Source organism: Schistocerca serialis, chromosome 2 (assembly GCF_023864345.2).
Source record: "Schistocerca serialis cubense isolate TAMUIC-IGC-003099 chromosome 2, iqSchSeri2.2, whole genome shotgun sequence".
Taxonomy (NCBI): Eukaryota; Metazoa; Arthropoda; class Insecta; order Orthoptera; family Acrididae; genus Schistocerca; species Schistocerca serialis.
The window spans coordinates 904,632,474-904,649,577 of NC_064639.1; the positions used below are offsets into that span (position 1 = coordinate 904,632,474).

At 42.7% G+C, this 17,104-nt stretch overlaps 1 protein-coding gene and 1 non-coding gene across 3 annotated transcripts in view; one reads left to right on the top strand and one right to left on the bottom strand.

The window, feature by feature from the left end:
- The window catches only part of LOC126458255 (protein tweety), a 1,040,173-nt gene extending 1,031,086 nt beyond the window's left edge, over positions 1 to 9,087 (bottom strand). For both annotated transcript variants that reach the window (XM_050095170.1, XM_050095169.1), the window contains exon 1: positions 8,981 to 9,087. The gene's annotated coding sequence lies outside the window, so the exon portion shown is untranslated. The remainder of the gene's footprint in view (positions 1 to 8,980) is intronic.
- A 231-nt stretch (positions 9,088 to 9,318) lies between these two features.
- On the top strand, positions 9,319 to 9,409 carry Trnay-gua (transfer RNA tyrosine (anticodon GUA)). The gene is given in 2 exon segments: positions 9,319 to 9,355; positions 9,374 to 9,409. It is a non-coding gene; the product is annotated as a tRNA-Tyr (tRNA).
- Positions 9,410 to 17,104: the final 7,695 nt, after the last annotated feature.

The window sequence follows — 17,104 nt, forward strand, 5'->3', positions numbered from 1 at the left end:
CGCCTAGAACTTAGAACTAATTAAACCTAACTAACCTAAGGACATCACACACATCCATGCCCGAGGCAGGATTCGAACCTGCGACCGTAGCGGTCGCTCGGTTCCAGACTGTAGCGCCTAGAACCGCACGGTCACTCTGGCCGGCAGTTTTTATTACATATAAATGCAATATTATGCAACGTACGTTCAATCTGCTATTCCGGGTCCATAACCTAGTCCCTCCTCTCCCTCATAGAGGGCGTTCTGCTCGATCTGGGCCATCCTGCGCTGCTCCAGAGATGCTCGTACGGCCGGTTACAAGCGGTTTTCGGTCGCTTGAATCCGGTGGTCATCCGAATGCTTGTCGAACTGCGTCGAATACAGCCTCAGGGTGACGTCCATCGTTGTCATGGTCTTCAGAATTGCTAAATACCCTTCGTTGAAGCTGTTCACTACCAGGATAGTCGCAGTCTCCACAGTCTTCGCACCAGAAGGCAAATGCTAACTTCCAAACACACGCGTTCAAACTTTCATTTGAATTTTGTGTGTTTCCTCCCAAGCACCGGTACAATAACCCTTCCTCCGAAAGAAAACAACTGTGCATGAAAAAGGCCAATTTCTGGCAGGTGCATTTTTTTGTCCTACCGCGGATAACAAACATTTCCGTTCCGTATTCGGAAAAACCGTTTCAGGGGTGGATTCTAAACAGTTTTATGGATCCAAAAATGCAATTTTAAAAAAATCGATTTTTTAACCAAAATATAGTAAACGTCCCCTTAATGAAAATACGATGCTATGAGGATATCGCAAAAAAAGAAAGTGAGTGAATTCAGGAATTCTTGGTAGGGATGAAGCAGCACGTTATCTCGATTGCAGAGCCAGCGACCGATGTAGAAAGTAACTTGTGGCGTGCCCAAGGGCAAATGTCTTGGGAGCATCGCTATTCACGTTTTATAGTGACGAGCTTGCAGTTTTAACGGTACTCGCGCGGAAACCCGCGCCGCTTCCAGAATTCGGGCACCCTCGGGTACGCAGCTCGTGGTGTAGTGGATAAAGTTGCTGCCTCTGGATCACGGGGTCCCTGGTTCGATTCCCGGTTGGGACCTTGTACGGGCGCTGATGACTGCGCAGTTGAGGGCCGCACAAACCAAACATCATCGGGAACGCTCTGCGGATTGGCGGCGAGGGGCAGCGTGCCGACCAGCCTGGATGTGGTTTTTAGGCTGTTTCCCACATTCTACTAGGTCACACTTTCATATGGAATAACACTGGACAGACATGGGAAATTCCGTCCTGGGAGGGAAGGGAAGACGACAAGAAAGGCATCCGGATACACACTGTCACTACCGCTGCAAATACAGACTGACATGCCGACCCCGTGAAGACATCGCATAAAGGCCAGGAAAGAGGAGGAGACAATTTTAACTGTGTCCTCATAGTTTTTCGAATGATTCGATTATACAGCGAAATAGCATTGATGATATTTTTAAAAATATCGCGAATATTTAGAAATATACCATTATCGGCTCTCAATATACCGGGAAAAAGTATCGACATATCGACGGAAACAATATCGACGTGCCAACCCACAAAAATATCGGCTTCTCATTATATATATAGTGCCGGTTTTAGAGCTGTATATTTAAGTATTGATTTTTTATTAGATATTCTGTACATCAACAGACTAGCAGCCTGCTAGTCTCCCTCAGAACAAGAGTTGAAAGGAAAACTATGGCCGGCCGGTGTGGCCGTGCGGTTCTAGGCGCTTGAGTCTGGGACCGCGTGACCGCTACGGTCGCAGCTTCGAATCCTGCCCCGGGCATGGACGTGTGTGATGTCCTTAGGTTAGTTAGGTTTAAGTAGTTCTAAGTTCTAGGGGACTGATGAACACAGACGTTAAGTCCCATAGTGCTCAGAGCCATTTGAACCATTTTTTGAAAACTATGTACGTTCATGCTTGACGATAACATCTTTGCTAACAATGGTAACACCATGTAAGTGGCGCAATAAAAGGTGTCCGATGGGGTCACTCGGTTTCGTCACATTCGGATTTGCCCGGAGCACTTCATGTCGACTTCCCTGTTTTTATGCGTTTTTTTCTTTTTATTTCGATTCTGTCAACGCCAGCGACCCAGCTAGTTGTAGTGTCGTCAAAATTGGATGGTGAAACTGAACGTTGCAGTTTTTGTTGGTGGAGCGAAGCGCCGATTACGTCAGCATTTCCCCTCGACTCCGCCCACCCCACAGACCAGTACGGTCATTTTCAGCATCTTTGTGAAGAAGTGGCACACTAGTTGCATTAAAAATTCTTTTTTAACGCAACAGATATGCTGTTTCTTCATACCGGAAATATTGTTATTTCATTCACCCCCCCCCCCCCCCCCCCAGTGCAATCGGACTACTAGTTTTGTGCCATATATACTTGCTTCACACAGGCAAAGACAAAGATTGGACGTGACGAAAGCTCAAAACGTAGTAAGACTCCTTCACATAGCGAAAGTAAAATTATGTTCTACTACAATTTCAAAGGAACAGCTTCAAATATGTACCGAAAATTGTGAAAAAAAAATATTGTATAAAATAAAAATATCGGGGAAGAAAATATCGCATATGTATTATATATACTTTTTGGAAAAAATATCGAATAAAACCGACAAACTGCAGAGACGGATTCCTCGCTGGAAATGGAGGAAAAAAGGTTCTATGAACATGTGTCTGGAAACGCATCGTTGCCACGGTAGATGGCCTTGACGAATGTCAGTTCCTCTGACCATGTGCCGTGCGTACGTTGTGTTGCAGGCTGTGTGACGCAGCGTACTCTAACAAGGGAACCTCCCCATCGACCCCCCTCAGATTCAGTTATAAGTTGGCACAGTCGATAGGCCTTGAAAAACTGAACACAGGTCAATCGAGAAAACAGGAAGAAATTGTGTGGAACTATGAAAAAATAAGCAAAATATACAAACTAAGCAGTCTATACGAAACATAGGCCACATCAAGGACAATGTGAGCACTAGAGCGCCGTGGTCGTGTGGTTAGCGTCGGCAGCTGCGGAACGAGAGGTCCTTGGTTCAAGTCTTCCCTCGGGTGAAAATTTTTTATTTTCAGACAATTATCAGAGTTCAGGCACTCACACATAATCAACTTCGCTGTGCAAAATTGCAGGACATGTTCAGATTTGCTTGGACATATGCAGGGTTTGACGGTCTACACACGGAAAAATTTGAAAACCTTAAAAACATGTGTTTTGACAGAGCACAGAGAAAACTGTGCGACTGTGAAACTGTTGCATTCATTTGTTGAAGTTTATGTGACACACTCTTATGTTTTCATCAATTTTTTGGAAGTGATTATCACATCCACAAGAAAACCTAAATCGGGCAAGGTAGAAGAATCTTTTTACCCATTCGCCAAGTTAGGTGGGTCGACTACATATTCCTGTCATGTGACGCACATGTTGTCACCAGTGTCGTGTAGAATATATCAGACGTGTTTTCCTGTGGAGGAATCGGTTGACCTATGACCTTGCGATCAAATGTTTTCGGTTCCCATTGGAGAGGCACGTCCTTTCGTCTACTAATCGCACGGTTTTGCGGTGCGGTCGCAAAACACAGACACTGAACTTACTACAGTGAACAGAGACGTCAATGAACGAACGGACAGATCATAATTTGCGAAAGTAAAGAAAGTAAAATCTTCAGTCGAGGGAAGACTTGAACCAAGGACCTCTCGCTCCGCAGCTGTTCACGCTAACCACGGGACCACGGCGCGCTTGTGCTCCTATCATTCTTGATGTTGCCTATGTTGCACATGGACTACTCAGTTAGTACATTTTGCTTATTTTTTCATAGTTCCACACAACTTCTTCCTGTTTTCTCGATTGATCTGTGTTCAGTTTTTCAAGGCCTATCCACTGTGCCAAATTATAACTAAATCTGAGGGGGGTGCGATGGGGAGGTTCCCTTGTAAGCAGCGGAATGCTCCGCTACTCAAGTCGGGAACAAGCCGAGATGGTGTTTGTGTACGGCCAGGCAGATGAAAACGGTCGAGAGGCAGCGCAGCTATACCAAAGCAAGTACCCTCGCAGACACCAACCACATCACACAACATTTCACTCCCTTTTTGGGCGTTTGTGCGATCATGGGTACTTTCAGACAGACGAACGTGAAGGGAGGCGGCAGACTGTGCGTAAACCGGATCTGGAGGACCGGGTTCTACAGCGTGTTCACGACGGCTGTGACGGTATTGGGACAGAGGCCTGAACGTGCGAAAGAGTGCGGCAATCCATGTTGCGACGTGCGAACGAGTGCATTGCATCCCAGGGAGGCCACTTTGAATATCTCTTTTGACGTGGATGCGATGCAGCTCTGTCCTGTGTTCCAGAATGATTTGTTATTGTTGCACGCACACCGTCCATTTCCGGACGTGTTCACAGGACTTTTTTTGCTCCATTTCCATTCATGAATCCGTCCCTACACTTTGTCGGTTTTATTTAAGTTCACCCTGCGTACAGGATGAGTAAGTAGGAAAGGTACGTTCTTTGAAGGGTGATAGTATCAGTGATTCTGAACAAAAAAATAAAAAACTTCAACTGAACATGCGCCGTTTTCTTAACCGTATCCGAGGTACAGCTGTTTGAAAATCACGGGTGTCAGACACATGTCAGTCATCTGCACTCACACGCGGATATAACCAGAGCGACATTAGGCTACGTAGTATTGCCTTTGCTGTGAATTTCAATGCGCGCTTCACATGCCAGTGACACTACCTCACTGAAACGTGTCCTGTGCGTTGGATCAGTTGCCGTCAAGTGATTTCTTGGCCACCGAGGTCACCAGATCTTACTCCATTACGTTACTGTTTGCGGGGCTGGCGTAAGAGCGAAGTCTAAATGCGAAGGAGGAACTTCTCGCTCGTATGTTACACTCGTGTGCTCAAGTAAATAGCCGTACGAATGGGCTCAGACCACTAACACAGCAGCTGTTTACGTACAAGAGCTTCAAAATACATTGCAGTTGACGGCGGACGTTTAGAACATCTTTTGTGAGGAAATGTACTCTATCAAACACAACATGAGACCACAGTGTTTCATGTACTATTACCTGCATTTGTCGCAGTTACCACTGATTTCATTATTTTTCTCGGAAACTTAAGAACAGGACATGTGTTCGTATGACGTTTCTTGTTCAGAATCATTAATACTATTGCTCCTCAAAGCAAGTACCTTTCCTCCTAACTCATCATGTATAATGAAGTTCTGTTTAAAAAAACAATGTACAGATATTCAGTCAAATTTTGATACGATTACAAATCGGTGCAAAGACCGGTAGCTTTCTTTAAATGTTCATAAATGTAAAATTTTGCACTTCACAAACCAAAAGACGCAGTATGCTTCCTAGTCACATGTAAAACCAAGCAATTTACACAAATACCTGGGTGTACCACTTTTTAGCGATATGAAATGCAACGATCGGGACCGACCGGGGTGGCCAAGCGGTTCTAGGTGCTACAGTCTGGAACCGCGCGACCGCTACAGTCGCAGGTTCGAATCCTGCCTCGGGCATGGATGTGTGTGATATCCTTAAATTAGTTAGGTTTAAGTAGTTCTAAGTTCTAGGGGAATGATGACCTTAGAAGTTAAGTCCCATAGTGCTCAGAGCCATTTGAACCATTTTTTGCAACGATCGCAAAGGATCAATTAAAAGTAAAGCAGGTGGCAGACTTACGTTAATTTGCAGCATATTGCAAAATTCCCATCAATTTATAATTGAGACTGCTTACAAAACACTCGTGCGACCCATCCTACAATAGTGCTCGTAATATGTGGGGCCTGTACCAAATAGGACTGTTAGGGATATTGAACGTGTACAAAGAAGCGCAGTGCAAATGATCGATGGCAGAGTGTCATGGAAGAGAGCCACTCACATGTTGAAGAAACTAAATTTGTAGACTCTTGAATACATACGGAAACTATCCCGATAAATCTATTGACAAAGACGGAAACCACCCCGAAAAAGTCTACTGACAAAGTTTTAGGAACCAGTATTAAGAAGAGAAATTTGTTAACATCGAGTATTGATTTAAGTGTCAGGAAGTCGTTTCTCAAAGTATTTGTATGGAGTGTAGCCATGTACGGAAGTGAAACGTGGACGATAAATAGCTTAGACAAGAAGAGAATAGAAGCTTTCGAAATGTGGTGCTACAGAAGAATGCTGAAGATAAGGTGGGTAGATCACGTAACTAATGGGGAGGTATTGAATAGGATTGGGGAGAAGAGAAGTTTGTGGCACAACTTGACTAGAAGAAGGGATCGGTTGGTAGGACATGTTCTGAGACATCGAGGGATCACCAATTTAGTATTGGAGAGTAGCGTGGAGGGTAAAAATCGTAGAGGGAGACCAAGAGATGAATACACTAAACAGATTCAGAAGGATGTAGGTTGCAGTAGGTACTGGGAGATGAAGAAAGTTGCACAGGATAGAGCTGCATCAAACCAGTCTCAGGACTGAAGACCACAACAACATTAAGTGAAGAATCTATAGTCACATACGTATCGCTCTCCTATGGACGGCGAGACAAGATTAGGCAAAATGCAGCGCGCACACAGGCATTTTAAGCAGTCTTCTGGCGCGCATGGAACGGAAAAGAAGTCCTTATAACTGGTGCAGTGGGAAGTACGTTATGCCATGCACCTCGCAGTGGTTTGCACAGTATGACTGTAGATGGAAAGGCTGGCAAAATGACAAGACTTGCTCGTCATCTTGCTCTGGAACTATTGGACACTGAAAAGGAGAGTCATCGTCTCCTCCATGTAGAAATCGTTAGATACGCAACATTTGGGGGAAGGCAGCGAACCGAAGTGGGGAAGTCCTTATCGTGGCATTCTTGTACTGATGCGAGGAAAGCACTGAACTCTACAGTGATCTGAAGTGGGGGAGTGCTTCCCCGTGGCATTCTCCTTGTACTGATGCGAGGAAAGCACTGAACTCTAGTATCATCGCCGGGCAAGAATTCGAATCCCCCCCTACGGACAGAGGCAGGTCGCATGGCTTTCCATCGCGAGGCGTACCCACAAAGAAGGTCACGGTCGATTTTCCAAGACGTTGCAGGAACAGTCCGTAAAGTCCGTGGCAAACGGTAGGCGAAAGCGATTTATTACCAGCTTATGCTCGTGCAAGCACTTACGACTCGAGAGAGAAAGATATGAAGCAGTCTGGCGAAAGTTGCTGAATAAATTCCTCCTGGTCCAAAATTGTTGGGGACCCAGCAGTGCGGTTGCTTATGTCTACTTGAGCGTATGTGCATGATGTGCGCAAATGTCTGCTGAGAACAGCGAACATAACTTCATTTGCATTCGAAATGAAAGCTGGTGAACGAGTTTGTGTTCCTTCTAATAGCGCCGCCAGTTGAAGTGAAAACGCCCGGGTTTATGAGGAAGGAGAGAAGACAGTTTTACAAAGGCAGACGTACAATAGGGAGAAACTGTGACCTACCCGAGTTTCCGGTCATTCTGCAGCTGAAAGCCCTGTGTTTCTTTTCAGTGTGGCCACTGTTGCTTCCTTAGTGGAGAAACTTACGAATGAAACTCCAGCGACTAGCCACTAATGAAAGTGGTGTCGATGGTCGTTAAAACTGAACTATGAATAACAGGAAAATTATGAAAAAATGACAAGATGATAATTACTGTGTCATATTTGTTATTCCTTTAAGTGGAAGCAAAAGAAATAAAGCAAAGCGCTTCTCTTAACAACGCCTTCTCTCTCAATGTGTTCTCTGTCTCTGTTGTACCGTTGCAACTTGGCGTGGCTGTTTTTGTAGAATATACACTCGATGTAGAGGTCGCGAGTTACTCAGACAGGAACCGGAAGTGGCAATGTGAAGGAACCGTCCCAGCATTCACTAGAGTTGGTTTAGGGGAAGCTTGAGGCGGCTGGTCCACAGTTTGCAGCCAATCCCTTTCTAACATGGATGCAATGTTGTAAATAATACGCAAATGGAATGGAACAGAAGCTCGCTAGTATCAGTATCAAGTGCTCTCTGCAACGTACTGTCAGGGGTTTACGGAGTGCATACGAGAACATAACTGTTGGGTACAAAAAACATAACCGCAACGCACCACTTCGTTCAACAGCGCCCGAATTCACGACCGGTGCTGCGTGCACACGGGCGCGCGTACGCAAACACACATGCGCGCGCGCCGGCGTTGTCTGAGTAATCCGTTCGTTTGTTTGTTTGGTGCTCTTTAGCTGCACTTGGCCGGAGTGTTCATTAGATTCTGTGGTGCACCGATTCCCTATAAGCGTCTCCCTCCGAACGCCGCTTACAAAACTAAACACTAGAGCGGCAAGCGCCGCTAACTTCACAGACAAGAGGATTAGGCAGTATCGAGCGAATGGGTGGGGAGGGGGCGAGGCGACGTTACCATGGCTACTGGGAGACCTGTAGTCTCCTGTCAACCCCCCCCCCCTTTCCCCTCCACAGCCGCCCACTGAGTGTAGCGATTTGACAAGACTATCCTTGGGGAAATAACAGTAGCTGCATTCCCCTATACAAAGACATCTACAGACTTTCATGTGGTATTAATACATTATTTGATCTATAAATACCAGTTTTGTAGGGTCTTAGAAATTAAAGATCGCATTATTAAAATGTCACTGAAGAAAGTAAGGAGAACATCATTTTGTTATTCCTAAGTTTTATTCATAGATTCGGCAAGAGAATTCAATACCGCACGATCACTATATTCTGAAAGTGAATGGATCTTATCAAACAAATTTATTAAAATAAATGTTTAATCTGCACTCGATTATTGACGTCTTGATATCCGAAGTTAGGGAAATGAGATGTCTATTAATGCACTTTCACTGTAGTAATTCATATATGGACAGAAAAAATTGTGTGTGTAATCGTGGTTTCACAGAGAATAACTTAAAGGCGTTACTGCAAGTGACGGAACGAGTAAACACACAGCGAACAACAACTCGTCAGCAGCCGCACATACCTTGAGTCGATTTTCTGTCACGGAAAAGCGCGCGGAGAACGACACACTCTCACCTCACACATCGAGCGCGGACTGCGCTCTGTTGAACAGACGCCCCGACTCCAGCGGCGGCGAATTGACGTGACCAATCACGAGCGGAATATCAGTCACGTGGTGTCTGCGAGTAGAGATGGAGACCGAGCGTCACGGAGTATAAAAACAGATATACGATGAAAGACTCATGCACCTACTTGCAGTTACTTTTCGTATTGTCATGAGCAATTTCCATATAAGTAACTATAAAGGGTCCAAAGTAAAATATATTGTCTACATGTATTACCTCATATTATAAGCCACTTCCTCTGGTAGCTCAGTTGGTAGAGCGGTGGACTGTAGAGGGACAGTATTGCAGAAATCCATAGGTCGCTGGTTCGAATCCGGCCCGGAGGAATTATTTTAACGTCCTTCAAAATACCAGTTTCATTTCTCGACTTCAGATATTTAATCGCTTTCTCTGTTTAGCAATGCGGAAGCGTAGAATAATCATGCTAATGAAGTGTAGATAATAGTTAACATATAGGCCTTTTTGTTTCTTATGCTTTGGGCACGATAACCTTCAATACAGTGCAAGGCTTGACACACATGCATCTGTACTCAGCAAACCAATGTCAAGTGCATGGCAGAGGGTGCTTCCTCTTGTATGACACATTAGGGTTCCTTTCCTTTCTTCCCCATATGGAGCTTTGCTTATCTGTTTCTATTTTGTGCTTCCTTTTATTTCTGTCACAGCCACATTATGATACAGTAATAACTGGTTCCGGTCTACAATGGCTATCTTCAGAAGCTATTAGTCGTGGATGACATTTCATGAATCAAACATTCATTACGTGCGTTGCCACACTGTTTGAACACATCATAAGTGATGTTCACACATCTTGGCAAAAACTGTTATTAATTCTACACCTGTCAGGGGCATGGCAGGGGTACGTCCTTTTGTACAAGTTATTAGGGCTTCTTCCTATTTTCCCATTAACATATGGAGTGAGGGAAGAATGACTGAATGCCTCTGTGTGCACTATAATTTCTCTTGTCCTCCAAGACTCCTGTGAGAACTTAGGGGGTTGTCATATATTCCTAAAGTCATAATTTAAAGCCGATTCTTGAAATATTTTGAGTAGGAACTCTCGGGATAGTTTATGTCTATCTTCAAGAGTCTGCCACTTCAGTTCTTTCACTACCTCCATGACATTCTCCCACAGTTCAAACAAACCTGTGACCATTTATTACTTTATTACTAGATCTGTGTCGTTTACCAGTCATGACTGGACAGACTGCATCAAGATTAATTACATGTATACATTTAAAGAAATATTCACAAAATTAAGACATTTATACTTAATAGAAACAGTATTTGTTTGTCCATTCACATTGGTCACTATTAAAGAATTCACCAATGGAGTACAATGGGCATTCTTTCAGGTCCTGTTCTACTCTCCTTCTGAATGTTCCTAGCGGCAGGGATTGCATTTCTTGAGGCAGTGAGTTGAACATCTTTAGGGCAACCACTGGAAAGCTGTCTTGTGTTCCCGTCTGTCGACACCTGGGTATTTTGATTGTGTATATCTTGCCTCATGCTGAAGAATACTTGGTTTTCTTTCACGCTGATGAGACATAAAAACACATACTGGCTGAACACTGTCATAATTCCTAACTGCTTGAATATAGGCCTGCAGTGCTCCTATCTTTTGCTTGATGTGATTATTCTGAGAGCACATCCTTACAACCTGCAGAATGTCCCCATAACAGTAGGCCATAATTGATGTGGCTATGGAATAGGGCATAATATACTGTTGTGAGATATTGGTCACTCAATACACCTTTTAACCTCCTCAGAAGGTATATCACATGGGAGAGCTTGGAGCACACGTACACTGTGTGTTCTTTCATTGTTAGTTTCCTTTCCATCATGAAGCCCAACAGTTTGACAGCCTGCATATTACCATGGCATCCGATGTTGATAAGGGTGCATATCAGATGATGTGTTTTTTCTTCATTCATTTTCATTTTATTTTTGATGAACCATTCTTTAAAGTTTTGGAAGAGCACATCTGTTTCTTGGAGTGATTCTGCAGCAGTTCTTCCTTTGGCAAAAAGGGTGGTGTCATCAGCAAACTGTAACATATTGTTGTTATAACCCATTTCATTGACATAAATAAGGAACAGGAGAGGCCCTATGACAGACTCTTGGGGTACTCCATATTCCAGCTTTTGTTCTTGTGATGTTGCTCCATGAATTGATACCACTTGTCTCCAGTTTTCCAGATAAGACTGAAAAGTTGCCAGAACAACACCTCCGACACCGTAACACTTCAATTTATTGTGCAGTATCTTGTGGGAAATGCACTCAAATGCCTTGCTAAGATCACAGAGTGTCAGTGCCACACTTTCTCTGTCTTCGAATCCTTGCCTTATTTTTCTGTTAAGTCCAGTGCTGCTGTAAACGTTGACTTTCCCTTGCGAAAACCATGCTGTGTGTCCTGGAAGAGCTTATTTACTTCAAAATAATTCTGTAACTGGAGTTTCATAACAGACTCCATAACTTTAGCTAGAATAGGAATGATAGAAATTGGTCTGTAGCTGGACACTTCACACGGGTCACCTTTTTTGTAGATTGGTACTGTCCATGCTAGTTTAATAAATTTTGGGAAAGACGCCAGAGGATAAGCATTTGTTAATTGCTATAGATAATGGTTGAGCAAGCTCTAGAATAATTTTCTTCAGCATTGTGCAAGACATACCATAGATATCTTCGCTCTCTGAGTTCTTGTATGACTTAACTTTTTTTACGATACCCTTAGGGTGCACTTTCTTCCAGTTTTCAAAAGTGCTACTGGTTATGTGTCTCATGTGACTTGTGGGGACTAAGCCTGAGTCAGGTATTTCATTAATAGTATCTTTCACTATCCTAACAAGGTATTGATTTAAGGTTGAGGTGGGCTTTCTTCTGCACTCGTTTACCAGATTCCAATCTGCTTTGCATGGATTGTGAGCCTCTTTAATGAACCTGTCATTGTATCTCTTTTTTGCCTCCTCCACTTGCTTTCTGTAAATTCATTTGGCTCTTGCATAGTTACAATGAAGCAGGTCTCTAGATGGGAGATCTGTAGCTGCTTTCATATGGTCCCTGAAAATTAGCACAATGCATTTTAATTTGTTTAGCTCAGGGGTATACACACCCCTCCCCCCTCCCATAAACCATGGACCTTGCCGTTGGTGGGGAGGCTTGCGTGCCTCAGCGATGCAGATAGCCGTACCGTAGGTACAACCACAACGGAGGGGTATCTGTTGCGAGGCCAGACAAACGTGTGGTTCCTGAAGAGGGGCAGCAGCCTTTTCAGTAGTTGCAAGGGCAATAGTCTGGATGATTGACTGATCTGGCCTTGTCACAATAACCAAAACGGCCTTGCTGTGTTGGTACTGCGAATGGCTGAAAGCAAGGGGAAACTACGGCCGTAATTTTTCCCAAGGGCATGCAGCTTTACTGTATGATTAAATGATGATGGCGTCCTCTTGGGTAAAATATTCGGGAGGTAAAATAGTCCCCCCATTTGGATCTCCAGGCAGGGACTACTCAAGAGGATGTCATTATCAGGAGAAAGAAAACTGGCATTCTACGGATCGGAGCATGGAATGTCAGATCCCTTAATCAGGCAGGTAGGTTAGAAAATTTAAAAAGTGAAATGGATAGGTTAAAGTTAGATATAGTGGGAATTAGTGAAGTTCGGTGGCAGGAGGAACAAGACTTCTGGTCAGGTGACTACAGAGTTATAAACACAAAATCGAATAGGGGTAATGCAGGAGTAGGTTTAATAATGAATAGGAAAATAGGAATGTGGGTAAGCTACTACAAATAGCATAGTGAACGCATTATTGTGGCCAAGATACATACAAAGCCCACACCTACTACAGTAGTACAAGTTTATATGCCAACTAGCTCTGCAGATGACAAAGAAATGTATGATAAAATAAAAGAAATTATTCAGATAGTGAAGGGAGACGAAAATTTAATAGTCATGGGTGACTGGAATTCGAGTGTAGGAAAAGGGAGAGAAGGAAACGTAGTCAGTGAATTTGGATTGGGGCTAAGAAATGAAAGAGGAAGCCGCCTGGTAGAATTTTGCACAGAGCACAACTTAATCATAGCTAACACTTGGTTTAAGAATCATGAAAGAAGGTTGTATACATGGAAGAACCCTGGAGATACTAAAAGGTATCAGATAGATTATATAATTGTAAGACAGAGATTTAGGAACCAGGTTTTAAATTGTAAGACATTTCCAGGGGCAGATGTGGACTCTGACCACAATCTATTGGTTATAACCTGTAGATTAAAACTGAAGAAACTGCAAAAAGGTGGGAATTTAACGAGATGGGACCTGGATAAACTGACTAAACCAGAGGTTGTACAGAGTTTCAGGGAGAGCATAAGGGAACAATTGACAGGAATGGGGGAAAGAAATACAGTAGAAGAAGAATGGGTAGCTTTGAGGGATGAAGTAGTGAAGGCAGCAGAGGATCAAGTAGGTAAAAAGACGAGGGCTAGTAGAAATCCTTGGGTAACAGAAGAAATATTGAATTTAATTGATGAAAGGAGAAAACATAAAAATGCAGTAAATGAAGCAGGCAAAAAGGAATAAAAACGTCTCAAAAATGAGATCGACAGGAAGTGCAAAATGGCTAAGCAGGGATGGCTAGAGGACAAATGTATGGATGTAGAGGCTTATCTCACTAGGGGTAAGATAGATACTGCCTACAGGAAAATTAAAGAGACCTTTGGAGATAGGAGAACCACTTGTATGAACATCAAGAGCTCAGATGGAAACCCAGTTCTAAGCAAAGAAGGGAAAGCAGAAAGGTGGAAGGAGTATATAGGGGGTCTATACAAGAGGGATGTACTTGAGGACAATATTATGGAATTGGAAGAGGATGTAGATGAAGATGAAATGGGAGATACGATACTGTGTGAAGAGTTTGACAGAGCACAGAAAGACCTGATTTGAAACAAGGCCCCAGGAGTAGACAACATACCATTGGAACTACTGACAGCCTTGGGAGAGCCAGTCCTGACAAAACTCTACCATCTGGTGAGCAAGATGTATGAAACAGGCGAAATACCTTCAGACTTCAAGAAGAATATAATAACTCCAATCCCAAAGAAAGCAGGTGAAAATTACCAAACAATCAGTTTAATAAGCCACAGCTGCAAAATACTAACACGAATTCTTTACAGACGAATGGAAAAACTAGAAAGCTTTTGACAATGTTGACTGGAATACTCTCTTTCAAATTCTAAAGGTGGCAGGGGTAAAATACAGGGAGCGAAAGGCTTTTTACAATTTGTACAGAAACCATATGGCAGTTATAAGAGTCGAGGGACATGAAAGGGAAGCAGTGGTTGGGAAGGGAGTAAGACAGGGTTGTAGCCTCTCCTCGATGTTATTCAATTTGTATATTGAGCAAGCAGTAAAAGAAACAAAAGAAAAATTCAGAGTAGGTATTAAAATCCATGGAGAAGAAATAAAAACTTTGAGGTTCGCCGATGACATTGTAATTCTGTCAGAGACAGCAAAGGACTTGGAAGAGCAGTTGAATGGAATGGACAGTGTCTTGAAAGGAGGATATAAGATGAACATCAACAAAAGCAAAACGAGGATAATTGAATGTAGTCGAATTAAGTCGGGAGACACTTAAAGTAGTAAAGGAGTTTTACTATTTGGGGAGCAAAATAACTGATGTTAGTCGAAGTAGAGAGGATATAAAATGTAGACTGGCAGTGTCAAGGAAACCGTTTCTGAAGAAGAGAAATTTGTTAACATCGAGTATAGATTTAAGTGTCAGGAAGTCATTTCTGAAAGTATTTGTATGGAGTGTAGCCATGTATGGAAGTGAAACATGGACGATAAATAGTTTGGGCAAGAAGAGAAGAGAAGCTTTCGAAATGTGGTGCTACAGAAGAATGCTGAAGTTTAGATAGGTAGATCACATAACTAATGAGGAAGTATTGAATAGGATTGGGGAGAAGAGAAGTTTGTGGCACAACTTGACCAGAAGAAGGGATCAGTTGGTAGGACATGTTCTGAGGCATCAAGGGATCACCAATTTAGTATTGGAGAGTAGCGTGGAGGGTAAAAATTGTAGAGGGAGACCAAGAGATGAATACACTAAGCAGATTCAGAAGGATGTAGGTTGCAGTAGGTACTGGGAGATGAAGAAGCTTGCACAGGATAGAGTAGCATGGAGAGCTGCATCAAACCAGTCTCAGGACTGAAGACCACAACAACAACAACAACAACAACAACAGTGGTATACCACATCTTCCCTGTTGTAGGTTTGTCCCTTCCTTTAGCTTTGTCTGTAGGATACTTCTTGTGGATTTCTGGAAATAAATCATCAAATTTAGCTTTTAATGATTGGAACAGACATTCGAATGAGGCACTGCCCCCCATTCCTGCAATTTTTTGCTGCCATTTTACACTTGACAGGGCTATTTTAAGGTCATTTAGTCTTTCTTCTTTCATGATCCTTTTACTAAATGTGTAACTGGAGTGCCATGAGCTTGGTTGCAGTTGACTCAAGCATTTATACCTTTTCCATTACTAATGCACTATGGTCAGCAATCATTGGTTCAACTACACTGGTATTATAGTCCTAGATATTGAGGTTAGTGATAACTGTGTCTAGGCAGCCATCACCTCTTGTTGGTAGTCAGTTTGCAACAAACAGCCCATAGCTATCTATCAAAGTTATGAAAGGACTCTCTCTTTAGTGCTTCCATCACCTATATGTATGTTGAAATCTCCATACAGTGCAATTTTAGTTTCAAGACATGTCAGGTAGGACAGACATGTTTCCATTTGTGCGATAAAGTTTTCAAAATTACCATCTGGTGATTGGTACACAGAGACAATAATAATGTCAATATCTGTTAACACTAGTGAAGCTAATTCTAGATCTAGGTCTGTGGAAAAGTTTTTTTAAGTCTATTTCCTTTAGACTAAGAGTCTTGCTTGATATACAGATACACAACCATGAATTGTAGTAGTTCAATACCATGAATTTACCATGTCCAAATATTCAGTGGCTCTGTAATAGTCACCTTCTGCTTCATCTAACCAGTGTTCACAGATACATAGAACATCTGGTTTGACTTCTTCTACAAAGAATGATAGAATGTCCACCTTGGTTCTTAAACACAGTATATTAACAACTGCTATAACTATGGGCATATAACTATCATCTCTACTGTTACTTCTGTGAGATATTATGGGGCCTTGGGTTTTTATTTCAGGCACTATTTTACTGGGGCACTGGTCGATCTCCGGAATAAAAAATGCCTGTTAACAATATTCTTTGGCCATAGTGTTGTGTCCATCACCTTGTCATTTAGATGGAAGTCCACACCAATCTTGAAGCTGCTGTTCACACCCTGTGTTTCCAGTTTTTCTACATGAAAGTTGCTATATCCTGGAAAGATTTTCTCAAGGAATTTGTTTCCATTTTCAGTTGTGCCGTTTTTCGCTTTTCCTTAATGAAACCATGCTCTTTTCTCGCCATATAGCATTCCTTGTTTGTCACCAGTGCCTATTATCTGATTTTTTCTTTCTCTAGTACTTGAATTTCTGACTTATGCTATGGCAGATGCTTGAGGTCTTTCTTCCTCTACACTTTTCTTTAGTGCAGTTGCATACAGCATTTTTGGCTGTACAGATGCATTCTGCTTCATTTTGTGTATGTTGTTGGTTTGTTGTTTTCGAGTTGTGAATGATATTTGCTGATCCGCAGATCGAAAAGTTCTTTTCCTACACTGTACATCACGCCAATTTGTAGCTGTATTGGGTGAAGGTTTCTCATCTGAAGGTCTGGCTAAGATGTTGGGACTGGTTTCATTTATACTGGCTCCAATTTTCGAATTGTTCAAAGAAGTATTGCTAACATATCGATCTTCTGTCGCTTCATGGACTGTACGCTCTTTATTGGTAGGCCTATTTGTTTGTTCTGATTTTTTACATGCATCTGTTGTTGTTGAAATGTTTTCTTGCCCTGTTTTTGTTTTGTAAGAGGAAATACTGGTAGCATTCACACAGA